The sequence below is a fragment of the Amblyomma maculatum genome, chromosome 6 (assembly GCF_055883805.1).
Source record: "Amblyomma maculatum isolate TAMU_Amacu chromosome 6, ASM5588380v1, whole genome shotgun sequence".
Lineage (NCBI taxonomy): Eukaryota > Metazoa > Arthropoda > Arachnida > Ixodida > Ixodidae > Amblyomma > Amblyomma maculatum.
Genome location: NC_139349.1, coordinates 71,097,623 through 71,109,868, shown reverse-complemented (window position 1 = coordinate 71,109,868; position 12,246 = coordinate 71,097,623).

The following is a 12,246-nucleotide window of genomic DNA, read 5'->3' as shown; positions in this document are numbered from 1 at the left end:
CGGTAAACGAAGCGTCCTCTGAATAAATTGTTGCGGTTTCGTTATGAAGGCCTTACGAGCGACTGTTCGAAATGGCTAGCACATACGCGAGCACTGCCGGCCACCTTCTTTCGGCCTCATTAAACCGGACGCTCCGATAGGCCGCGCTATTGAAGCGGTTCGGTAAAACGACTGAGAGCCTTTCTCTGCGCAATACTTTTCTGAAGTGTGCCCCGTGCTCAACAAGCTGTGCACTTGGCCAGAGACCCTTTGTAGAATTCGCACACACTTCCCACTGACGCCATGCTCGCGCGAGTTCACATCTGAGCATGCGCAAAAAGAGCTCCGATTTCATGCGAGGTGCTCATTATACGGAACGAGCCTTTGAACACTCCCGCAAGGGCCGCGCCGGAGTATATCTCTATACAGGGCATATCGCGGCAGCTTGCGGCTTTTCCTTGCACAACATAGATTCCTACTGCCCCTTTCCTTCCCTCTTCAATCCAACCTTGGGGCCATTTTTCTTGAATAAAGCCTATCCGTAAGCATACAGGACGCCTAAGAATGCTTAAATCCGGAGCATAGCAGTGCCTCATGAAGGTTTGAAATTGAGACTTACGCCATCCCTGCAATCTCTACACTTGGAGACAATTTTCTGTGGTTACGCGGCAAAGGCTACAATACCAAAACTCACTCGCTCCTTGGCAGAATATACTCCCCTCAGATATTTCACTGATGTCGTTTACAGGGATGCGCAAAATGTCACGCAAAGTGTCCCAAATATTCAAAATGTTCACATCAAAACACCTCACTACACAGAGCGCCCTCTGTAGTAAACATTAGCGAAGCCTTCCACTACAGAGCCTCTGAACGACGACATCACTTTTTAATCGTAAATTCCTAATAACATATAAGCATATCGATAACTCGAGAACTGTGTGCATGCAAGTAGCGGGCGTCGCGAACTACCAGATGGAGTGTTTTCATAAATATGGTGCACTCCGTTCACTAGTTCACTTTGAGGAGGGCCTGCTGCAGCCATCTGTGAGGGGGGAAGTGTCTTCCCATTATTCCCCTACGCTGTGCTCTAACCCCCTCCCTTTCCAGCGTGTGCCGGAAGAACCGGTTCACCAGCTGGAGTGTATGTAAGCAAGGCGTACGACCACCTGGGGCCTTGCGTCTTTCGTCTTCCTGGCTGTCTCGCCTGCTGCCCTGTTATCGGCCGCCACCCTCTGACCTGAGCCCCGGACGGCTGTTATGTAAGCAATAAATTACCAGTTTGCCCTTTTGTGCCGCCTCGACCTGTCTGTGCATCTCTCGGGAACCGAGGCATCGCCCACAACGTACAAAAGCACTCTCTTCAGGGGTTGAAGGGAACCAAATTTGTCTGGTGCGAAGAAATCGGTCCTAACTGCTGCGCACAACCAGGAACGCTCTGAATGCGTAACGTATACAAATTGTACTGGAAGAGTTTTAAATATCGATTCCAAAGAATGCTAGGAGGCCTTGGTGCGTTGCTCGGACCCCGAGCTCTAGCTCAGCCTCGTCCGACGGGCCGAAAATGTCACCGGGACCCAAGATCTCCCCGCCAGTCTCTAAAGCGGTGCGCCCTGTCTCCTCGACCTAGTGCTGAGGGGGGGGGGGGGGGGGGGGAGATGCTATTTCTGTCGGATAATAAACCTCCTTTCCTCCTCCTGCTCCTACCCGTGAGTGGCTGTCTTGGTTTGTAATATCAGGAATGTGGTACGCTTGTCCTGATGGAGTGTGACTCAACTATAGTTAAAATAATCTCAACAGTTTAGATCCTCAATCTGACGCATTGCACGGTGCATACGTCAAAGACGCCCCTCACATCAAGCTCTTAAAGGCATGCATTTCGCCCAGTGGAGCCGATGATGCCTTCTCTATTCTTTTTCGCTATACTTATTCCTTCTACACTATCCAAATGCTGGTATTCCTACGAAGGCTTGTCTACCTATTTCAGAAACAGCGAATTGGACTCGTTGGTGATTCGTTATTAATTCCCAGCGCAAACGACGTAACGGGAACACGAGACAAGAGGACGACACAACATCGCTTGCTGTGTGTTTCCACGTGATGCACTCTTCACTAAGGATATTTAATTTGTTATTCCACGAGACAGGAAAGACTCAAATTAATGTGACTACGAAACACGTGGATGCATTCCCAAGTGAATGCAGTTGTTTCTAAATATAACAATAACGACGAACTCACAAGAAAACAATGATCTACAACCCACAAGCTGTCTGAGAAGGGACAGTGTTTAAAAGCGGAAATCCATTGCGTAATATAGAACGAAATAAATTATATTGTACATTATGCGCCTAAAACCAAAATGCCACGCTGTAGATATTATATTCAACAATGCTAAAGGAGGTATTTGTTCGCATACAGTCACACTTTGCAACATCTAAACTTTCGCTATCATTTTGAAACCCCACCGATTTCCGACTCCGGAGATGCTTTCCTGTGTCGCGAAGGAAAAGGATCAAGCAAACTTCCAACCTACGTCGCTTTTGAAACGCGCCGGTTTATTCCGGTAGCGCTCAAGGTTTTTCTTCTTATGAAATTTTTATTCTGATTTTATGCGTCCTCATGCAGACATTTAGTTGTGATTAATTTATTGCAGTCTAAAGACTAGAACATGCAGAATGCACTGCGTCCACGTTCAATTCCTGATCCGCGAGACACGAAAGAAGCATGCGTGCCTCTCAGCTCTGAACAAGTAATAAAGCCGGAAACTAATAACGACATGCTTCGCTTGCTGTCAGCCAGTCATGCGCATTCTGGGCCATTTCTTGCCGCACTGTTATAGAGGAGGCTGCCACACTGTCTCCATGTCTCGAACCCAGGCACTTCAATATGCCTCCATCGGCACGAACAATTCTTCAGCAGCTGATAAAAAACGCGTATTCTAAATGCTCAACTTCACTATCAAATTCCACAGGTCAAGAGTTAATTCAGCTTCCCTCGGCAGCCGAACAAGCAATAAAAGCTATTTTGCGGATTGCAATAGTTGCTATTCGTCTGAAGTCGTACAGAATGTCCTCAAATCATTGCATGCGTTTCCACAATCTCTGATTGGACAAGTATACGTGAACATTTAATAAATTTCTTACCCATAGTGTGAACCTCGCACTGAGTCACGTCTGTCAAAGCAAAGGGTAGAGCATAGAGCTGGTGCGCATTTATGCAGTACGTTCATAATTTGGTTGGCTGATTGCTGTTGTTGTTGTTGTTGTTGTCCAAATAACTTATGGCACATACCCACAGAGGGGGATCGGCCAAGAATTGGGTAGCATAGAATTTTTTTTCTAATATACTTGCATAAAAAAAAATTATTTGAGGGGTAGAGGAAAGGAAACAAAACGGGAAATAAGTGAAATATGAAATGAAAAGTGGTAACACTCACAGAAGATTGACACTATAATTGTAGAAATGGGCGTCCTCTTTGAAACGGAGATGACGTGGAGACGCCAAAAATGCACCTCTGTTCTTATATTGAGTTTATATTTTATATTTTCTTAGTATATATTTATGAAAACATTATTAAAGAGTATATTTTATATTTCCATCCATGATAGTGTCTTATTTTAAATCGAGTTGAAAAAAAAGAAAGAATGCGAAACGCGCGGTCCACGAGCACTGTCAAAGGGCCCAACAACACCGCCATATGTACCCGAACGACAAAAATCGCGTTTCAATTCATAATGCAGCATACGCGACGAAAGCTCGAGCAGCGGCGCAATATTGCTTCTCTTGCAACTAGCACAAAAAGAATAATGCTTTTTAATATTTAGGCATACGAATGGCCAAGAGGGAGAGCAAAAGAAACAAAAGTAGTTGATCTGAATTCTGAATTCTTCGTCAAGAGGTACATTGAAGTTTCCTGCCAGTTAACGTTATGGATGTATAAGTGATCAAGAAATTTATTTTCGCAAGTCTTTTGCGCTTCTACGCTTCTGCATACCATTTTTTCCGCGCGGTTATGCAGCCCGTGAGCCTTGTAAACCTGAATTCAAAACAAAACGGCAAATACCTTTCCAGCCACTCTTATTTTCAATTATCCGTAATTGTAACGCAGCGCTACTTGAGTGGTGCAGTACAGCAGAGGTATCGACGTGCTGCATCAGGTGCTGCTTGCAAGCCAACAGCCACCGGAGAGGCCACCGCCATGAAAAAACACCACTGTATGGTCCGAATATGCATTCGATCAAAGAGGGCCTTGAATTCGTTCTGTACAAAAGCTTCACAATAGCTACATCGAGATGCAAAGCGGCTAGAGTGTCACATGCCTAATCCTGAAGGCAGGCACATGTTGTAAGGCAAGGCGAGACGTTTACATATTGATAGTACTTGATTCATAGCAGATTCCTCCAAACACGCCATCTGAAGGAATCAGACAGCAATTGGCTCTGTGGTTTATTACCGAATATATAACCGATATTGAGATAGCGTTCTAGCAAAACACGACCGAGTGGCTGTCGACACTGCTGTTGGACAGTTGGGCAAGGACAAAACATCCACTTGCTACTTGCGCACAGCGTAGAACGTCTTCATGCGGCTTCCATTGTCGTCGGGTACGCTTCGGCAGGTGCATCGAGGACTAATCATGGCAGGGATTGTGGCTACACCCGTAGGGATGGCTAGGCGTGCTGCGGATGCCACTGGAACGGCGAGCGGGAGCTGTGCGGGCGCCGATGTTGTCGGGGGCGATGGCGATATGAAGGCTGGGGCAGGAGGTGGCGGCTGAAAGAGTGGCGGGGGAGGAGGTGGTGGGTAGGGTGGAGGCGGTGGATACCATAGCGGCGGCGCCAACACGATTATAGGAGGTTCCGAACGGTGACGACGGTGTTTTGATGGCTTCTTAACCGGCAACGTAACCGGAATTGGAACCTGGACAGATATATCCACCCCCGAGGGTGCTGTCACAATAGGAGCCGTAAGAGGCGAAGTTGAGGGCTTGGCAACCGTAGGCGGCGTGGGTGACGGTGTAAGTTCTTTCTTCTTCTTACTCTTCTTTCCTTTCTTGCCCTTCTTCTTTCTCCTGATACGACGTCGCTTTCGGACCACTGTCTTTGAGGTCTTCTTGGAAATTTTCGAGGCTACAGCCATATATATGGCGGCAATAGAACCGGCTGCAATTGCCGTAAGCATACCAAAAACGACCGAAAGCACAAGCGCCATCCAATGGGCCACTAAATCGTCAGTGAAAAGGGGACATATTGCCACCATGTCCGTGTTAATAATCTTATACGGGTAAAAGCAGTCACCACTAATTTTCTTCTCCTTGCTTACTTGTAGACTGGCTAATGGCGGACGGTCAGCCTGCTGCAGTATCGCACGTAGCTCTACTTCAGCATTTTGAAGAATTTCGAGCGATTTCTTTGCGGCCTTAACTGGACATGGTGTCAGATCAGTGATGCCACTCTTGCCCTTAGTGGTACAAAAAACACCCAGCTTGCTTGGAACCAGTCGACAGAATGGTTCAGGCCTGTTCTCCAACGGCCACACCTTCGATACACTGTTGTCTAGCACTGCAAAGGCACCGCTTCGATAAGGTGCACAAAGATAGGTCTCTCCCAGCACGCACACTGGCAGCCAGCGCGCGATCATGGGCAATGTCATGGCCATGTGGGTTAGCAGCAGCACACTGCTGGCAACGAGGACGGCCGCCACGGATATCGGACTGTGACCACCTGCCTCGAGGGCCACCCTGCGCCGATTCCACGCTGCACACGCGAGCAGGGCTGCTGCAACAGTGACTGCAAGCGCTGTTCCTAGCACAATCATCTGGACAATGGATATCGGACCCGTTACCATAGACTGCAGGGAGTCGTACGCATCAAACGTGTTGTCCCAGAGTGACAGGTTGCCCTGCATCCACTTAATCCCAGTGATGGTGCCATCCTGAATAACTTCGAGCTTCTTAATCTTGTCCGGCTTCGCCGCACTCTTCAGCTGTTCTATGGTCACATTCGTGTAGTTTTGCAGCAGCTCAAATGTCCACTGGTAGGCCTCAGGTGCTTTAGACCCAAGGCCGTCTTTCATGCCAAACCAGCTGCTTATCATGGACAAAAGACACATGAGTTGGATCCCGGCGCACACTAGCAGAATCACTTCGCATACAATCCAGGCAGCAGCGCCCACGGTGGCCGTGTAGAACCGCAGGCCGAACGCCGCACACGGTAAGAGCACGAAAAGCTCCAGAAGCACCAGACCTGTGAATACGTAGCAGAAGAGGGCGACATGTCCAACCGAAGGCTGCTCCCTGTCCAGGAAGCTGATGAGACTGCCCATGGTGCCATCGTGCGCCAATGCCGTGAACAAGTCGGCATTCTTAGGCTCTGTGGTCAGGCTGCTTACGGTTGAGCGACCTTTGCTGTTGAACCATGGGCTGGAGCCACCTTCAGCATATTCCATGTCCAGCTGAACTAAGATTGGCAGGGTCTTGGCATTTGCTGAAGCCGCCATAGTATTTCAGATATTGTCCCTGCGGAGCGTAAGCTCGCTTTCCTGTTAGTACATTCTTTTGAAAATAAAACAAAACAGCAAACGAGAATGGGCTATAGGCCGTGTGGCCACGCCTAGGCGAGGACGCGAGATTGTCCTTTTCTGCTTCTTTGTCGCTAGTGCATGCGCTTTCCCTTGTTATTCTTCTGGCGACAATGCTTGCTGCGGCGGAATGCGAAAATACAAGTTAAAGTGGCGATTTTATACTAGGTATTTTTTTCTGCTTAAATGGAAGAAAGGAAAGCTGCTTAGTGTGTGGGGGGGTAAAAGATTTAATCAATAGAATGAATCTATGTTCATTGGGTACTCATTCTAAGAACTTATTGGGTTTGGCCGCCGCTCTTGCCCGGCTACCTTAATAAGTTATCTTAAAGGCACGGGTTTTCTACACAACCTTTAAAACTCGGATGTTTGTAAGCGCGCCAGTAACATATGTACCACTTGATTGATCTCTCTCTTACCTTTTCTTTTCACTGTGGAGTAGTTTGCCATTTTAACTACAAGGTAAACACCTGCTGCAATTATTTAAATGCTTCCTCCTCATCTCTCTCTTACTCTTTTTTTTTTCTCTCTCCCTGTTGCTGTTGCCAGGTTAACTAGCCAAAGCTGGTGTCCTGGTTGTGAGCTAGAAGAGCTAACTTCCAGTCTTCAGCTTTTAGGTCACTAATTCTCGCGATGTCTGAATTTCGCCGCGCCATCTAGCAATCAAGAAGGAACCCGAAGAAGAAGAACACTTCTCATCTTTAATGCAACAATAGACATAGTAAGTAGCACATCCTAATTCTCCTTCTTTAGCGTGAGGGTGATAGCAGTGATGATGATGATAGGCTTGTCAGCGGCGCTTTCCGGGCCAGCGTGTATTCAGCAATAGGCAGGATTGAATTGGACTAGATTAGATTGGACTGAATTGGATTAGACTCGATAGGACTGGTTTGGATTGGACAGGTTTGGACTTAATTGGATAGGATTTGTTGAATTGTATTTCAGTGGAATGAACTGTACTTTATTGTAAAATATTTGATTGGTTTGTATTGGATTAGATTAGACTGGATTGGATTGAATTAAAGTGTATTGGATGGGATTAGGTTCGATTGAAGAGGGGAAGGCAGCTCAGCGCCAGGCACACAGGCTTTCGCTACGTATAACCTGGCCTAGCTGAGCTAAGCCACAGCCAGTTTTCTTTTTAAACTTTTTTTTTTGCATGTCGTCCCTGTTATATACAGTTTTGGCGAAAGGAGGGTCGTATGAAAGGAACTATGACTGAATGGCTAGCTCGAGACGAAAGTCTCTCTAATAGCTGTAGCACGGCCATTTTTAGACTTGGTGATGTAGGCGCACTGTTTGATGGCTAAGACACGGTCAACACTGCCAAAGTAATAATGCGCATTCACGCTAATACACTGCGAATGAACCGAAACTGACACACTCTATGAAAAAATATTCCCTTTCGCCTGAGCAGTGACTGCCACATTCGTAGATGGCAGAAATTAAACAGCTGTATTGCAATGACAGTAATTTATTTATTGTTTCAGCTAATTACGCCTTACTGGAAAGAAAGTTGTATAATGTAATAAATTATTTTTGTGCACTTTTTTCACCGCCAAAGCAAATGTTTGTTTTAGTAATTACTTGTATTAAAAAACACCATTGCTCGTTGCGTTGACACAGTGTTCGTCTCTTGTCTGCCAAGGCGGCACGCTAGTGAGGCGAACATACGGGTGACTGGATGAGCAGTTGGGAGCCGGCACTTTGGCGCTTTCTGAAGCGAGCGGACGTCTACTTATGCTACCTAGCTTCTCGCAGAGCGCACTGTCGCCCGATTTACGAGTTATGATCTTTCAGTTTTTCCAAAACTGGGTAGCCCTTAGCTGCTGAAGCAGAGAAGCCTTTCAGCGTCGTTCAGGGCACCCTTTCGTTTAGAGCGGGTTCTTTTTTCAATACCAAGACCGAATATTTGCACCCATGTTGAAGTGTAGCTATTGCAGTGAAGAACTGTAATAATGTACCGGAAATGGTTGTGGAAGCTTCGATTAGCGTACCTTAAGTGTGCGTGAAAACTGAAGAAGCAATTTGCAAGTAACTGCATTACTTTTCGGAAGTAATTCGATGTATGCCATTATTCGTAAGAAAAAAAAGTGAGTAATGCTATGCCATTTCATTTTCGCAATCAATTTTGGTAATGAAATTAGCGATGTAATATATTAGTTTTGAAAATTAGTTAAAATGTATGCTCACGGTGTAAAACGCGAAGACGAATGGCCCTTGAAGAATAAACCCAACAGCGAAAGGAGGGAAGCCTCCATCCGAAAAAAGAAGATAGGAGTGGGACGAAGGTAAGAGAATAGTGTGTTCGGTTAAAGGGGGAAGGGTATCGACGGTGAATTGGGGGAGGGCAGCGAACTTCGCACTGAGCCCTTCCTTGTTCAGGTACGTGCTTCGTGCAGCAGTCGTCACATTTTCAATGAAACGCTCGTGTTTTTACCCAATATACATGTAACTGTTCGTGCAATACATTCTGTGCCAGTCTAAGCAAGGGACTTTTCCGGCGAGCTCATTTTCAGTGCATTCCCCTTAACAGATGCAATAAAGGAGCGCAATATACTCGTAGTCGGGAATTAGTTAAAATCAAGAAAACAAGAATATGCCGTGGTTGTGAATTTCATTGTCGTCACCGTCACTAATGCATAAGCCGAGCAACGGCGCCACATTAAAGAAGGCATACAAAGCGTTTCCCGGAAACCTTCGGTGCGAGTGCGAAAGGATTTGCGTTGCCTCAAATTTGTCAGTACTTACATAACTACATCACAGCTACGGACAGATTCCCTTGCTAATTCCAAATTTACAAACTTCCAAATTTTCGCTACGTATCTTTCCTTTCAATCAATTTTGTGATCTTAAATCTTAAGTTTTTCTTTAGTTGACAATTACTTCAATGCGCTAATTCAGTTTGTGTAGGACATTTGGCAGTCCACACTGAACCCTTGCCAATCCCCCTTCGTGGGTATGTGCCATATATCAAGGCAGAAGAAGAAGTGATCGTTTTGCTAATTACCCATGGCAAGAGAAGATTGCTCGCCCCTACCGACCACATCCTGTGCAAGTAACAATTTCAAGCTCACATTATTCTCGATGGGGAGGCAGACATTTTTAAATTATCTACTCTGTCAAGTCACGTCGTCAATGCCAAGACCTTTTTATTTGACCTTTGGTCACCTTCCCATGCATCTGAAAGATTTACTTTGAATGCACTTCATATTTAGTTTCGACTAGTGACTCAAGAAGTGAGCGACTTAGCTGAAAAATAATTAACACGAATGACCCACGTGTCTTCTAGAGGTTCCAGGAGGAGCAGCACATTGCTCTAGTGCAGGGACGGAACAGAGGCTTCTTCAGCACACTTTTTGTGGCTTCTTACGTGTAAAGGCTGAATCCTCACACTTAAATATTCGCATATGCGCTGAAACATCCATCGTTATTTCTTACGTGATGTGTAAGCCACCAGTGCAAAACAAGGCATCCTTAGTTCCCTCAGGAGTGCAAAACAAGGCAGCCTTTATTGTATCAGTCGTTAAAGGTCCCTCAGAGGCGGCGGGGCAGTGCGTAAGTCATCTGTCCTGCAACTAAGGGGTGGACAACCCCAGGAACACCGCGAACCGAGGGGGGCCGTAACACCGCCATGTTTGCCGATGGCACGTAACTCGATCGATGGACCACCGACGACTGACGTAGCGTACACAGGGACGCAGCCCTCCTCAAGGGTGATAGGGTTCGCGAGTAGATAGGTTGGGGCGCCGCAAGCAACAAGCTCCTCCTGTTGGATGTGTGTGCCAAAACACCGCCACTGCTGCAGAAGTTCGCGTTGTCATGTCCCAGAGAACACTCGCTGGAGCAGCTTTTGTTACAGTCGCAGCATTGAGGTGGACGACGCATCATGACCGTCGAGATTGTCGGCGACGCGGGAATGGTTGCGGCAGCGACCTGCGATACGGCTCCCGCGGGAACTCCCATCACCGGCATCACAGGTGGAGGAAAGGGCAATGGAGCCGCCATCAGTGCCGGTGCAGGGTGGGAACAGGGCGGTGAGGATACCATAATAACGGGAGGATCCGACCTGCAGTGATGATGTCGATGCCGGCGACGTTTTTGAGGAACTATTACTGGCATGGGTGCCGGTACCTCAACCGCAACAATGTTCACCTCACTGGGTTCGTGTGGTGGGGGAGGAGGCGGCGGTGGTGGCGGCGTTTGCGTCGACCTTTCCTTTTTTTTCTTCTTTGTGCGCCGCTTCCGGATTATCTTTTTGTGTTTCCTTTTTTTCTTCTTGCCGATGGCCAAGAATATAACGGCAATAGCAGCAGCGGCCAAAGCTCCAAGCAGCCCGAAGACGGCTGAGAAAACGAGAGCCATCCAATGTCCTATCAGCTCGTCCGTAAGCAGCGGACATGCGGACGTCATATCCGTGTCAAATATCTTGTAAGGGTAGAAGCAATCACCGTCTATCATCTTTTCGGGCTTAGTATCGAACAGGGCAGAGTTTAGCTTCGCAGGAAGCTTCTGCCGCTTCGGCGTTAGGGATGGTGCATATTCGGTGGACGTTTGCGAATTGTTTGGTTTTGCGCCTGGGCACTTCGGTAGATGCTCGATGCCCGTCTCGTTCTTGGTTGTGCACTTTGATACCAATGTGCTAGGCGCCAATTTGCAGAACGGAGACGGTCTGTTCTCTAATGGCCAGACACTGCCCACGGCGTCGTCATGTATTACCAAGTTGCCGTCGCGGTATGGTGCGCACAGGTATGTCTCTCCCAGCACGCAAACGGGTAACCAGCGAGCAATCATAACCAGTGCCACTGCCACATGCGTAAAGAGGAGCACAGCGCCCACCATGGCCACAAAAGCGGTTAGAACAGGACTACGGTCACCTTTCTGCAAGGCTTTCTGGCGTCTGTTCCACGTGGCAAAACCAAGTAGAGCCGAAGCAGTTGCAAAGGCCACCGCGAGGGCTAGTATGCCCATCTGTAAGATAGGCAATGGACCAATAAGCATTACCTTGAGAGCCGCGTGTCCGTTGTAATTGTTTTCCCAAGCAGACAAATTGCCCTGCATCCACTTGATGCTGTTTATAGTGGCCGCCTGGTCGGCGTCGAGTTTTTTATGGGCCTCAGGAGCTGCTCTTTTCTTGAGCTGGTGAAAGGTCACTGAGGTATAGTTATAAAGTAGCTCAAAGGTCCATTCGTATGCCTGAGGCCCTTTTGTTTGTAGGCCATCGTTCATGCCGTACCAAGTGCTGATCATTGTTAGAAGGCAGATTAGTTGGACGATCGCGGAAGCCAGCAGGACGATCTCGCAGCACAGCCAGGGAGCCACACCCACTTTGGCCGCGTAGCGCCTAAGGCCGAAGGCAGCCAGTGGAAGTCCCACGAAGAGCTGAAGCAGCACTAGCACCAGCAGGATGTAGCACACAAATGTCACGCTGCTCACCGATGGCTGTGCAGTGTCTAGAAAGCTGACCAGCGTATCCATGCTACCGTCATGAGCGAGCTCTGTGAACAGGCCGGCATCTTCTGGCTCCGTTGTCATTCCATACAGGATTGAGCGGCCCTTCTTGCTGAACCACGGACTGGAACCGCCGTCACTATGCTCCATTTCTAACACGACCAGAAAAGGCAGGCTCTTTTTGGTGCCAGCCGGGGTGGCCATTGCTCTTGTTAAGTTGATTTTGAAAGATCTGTGGAC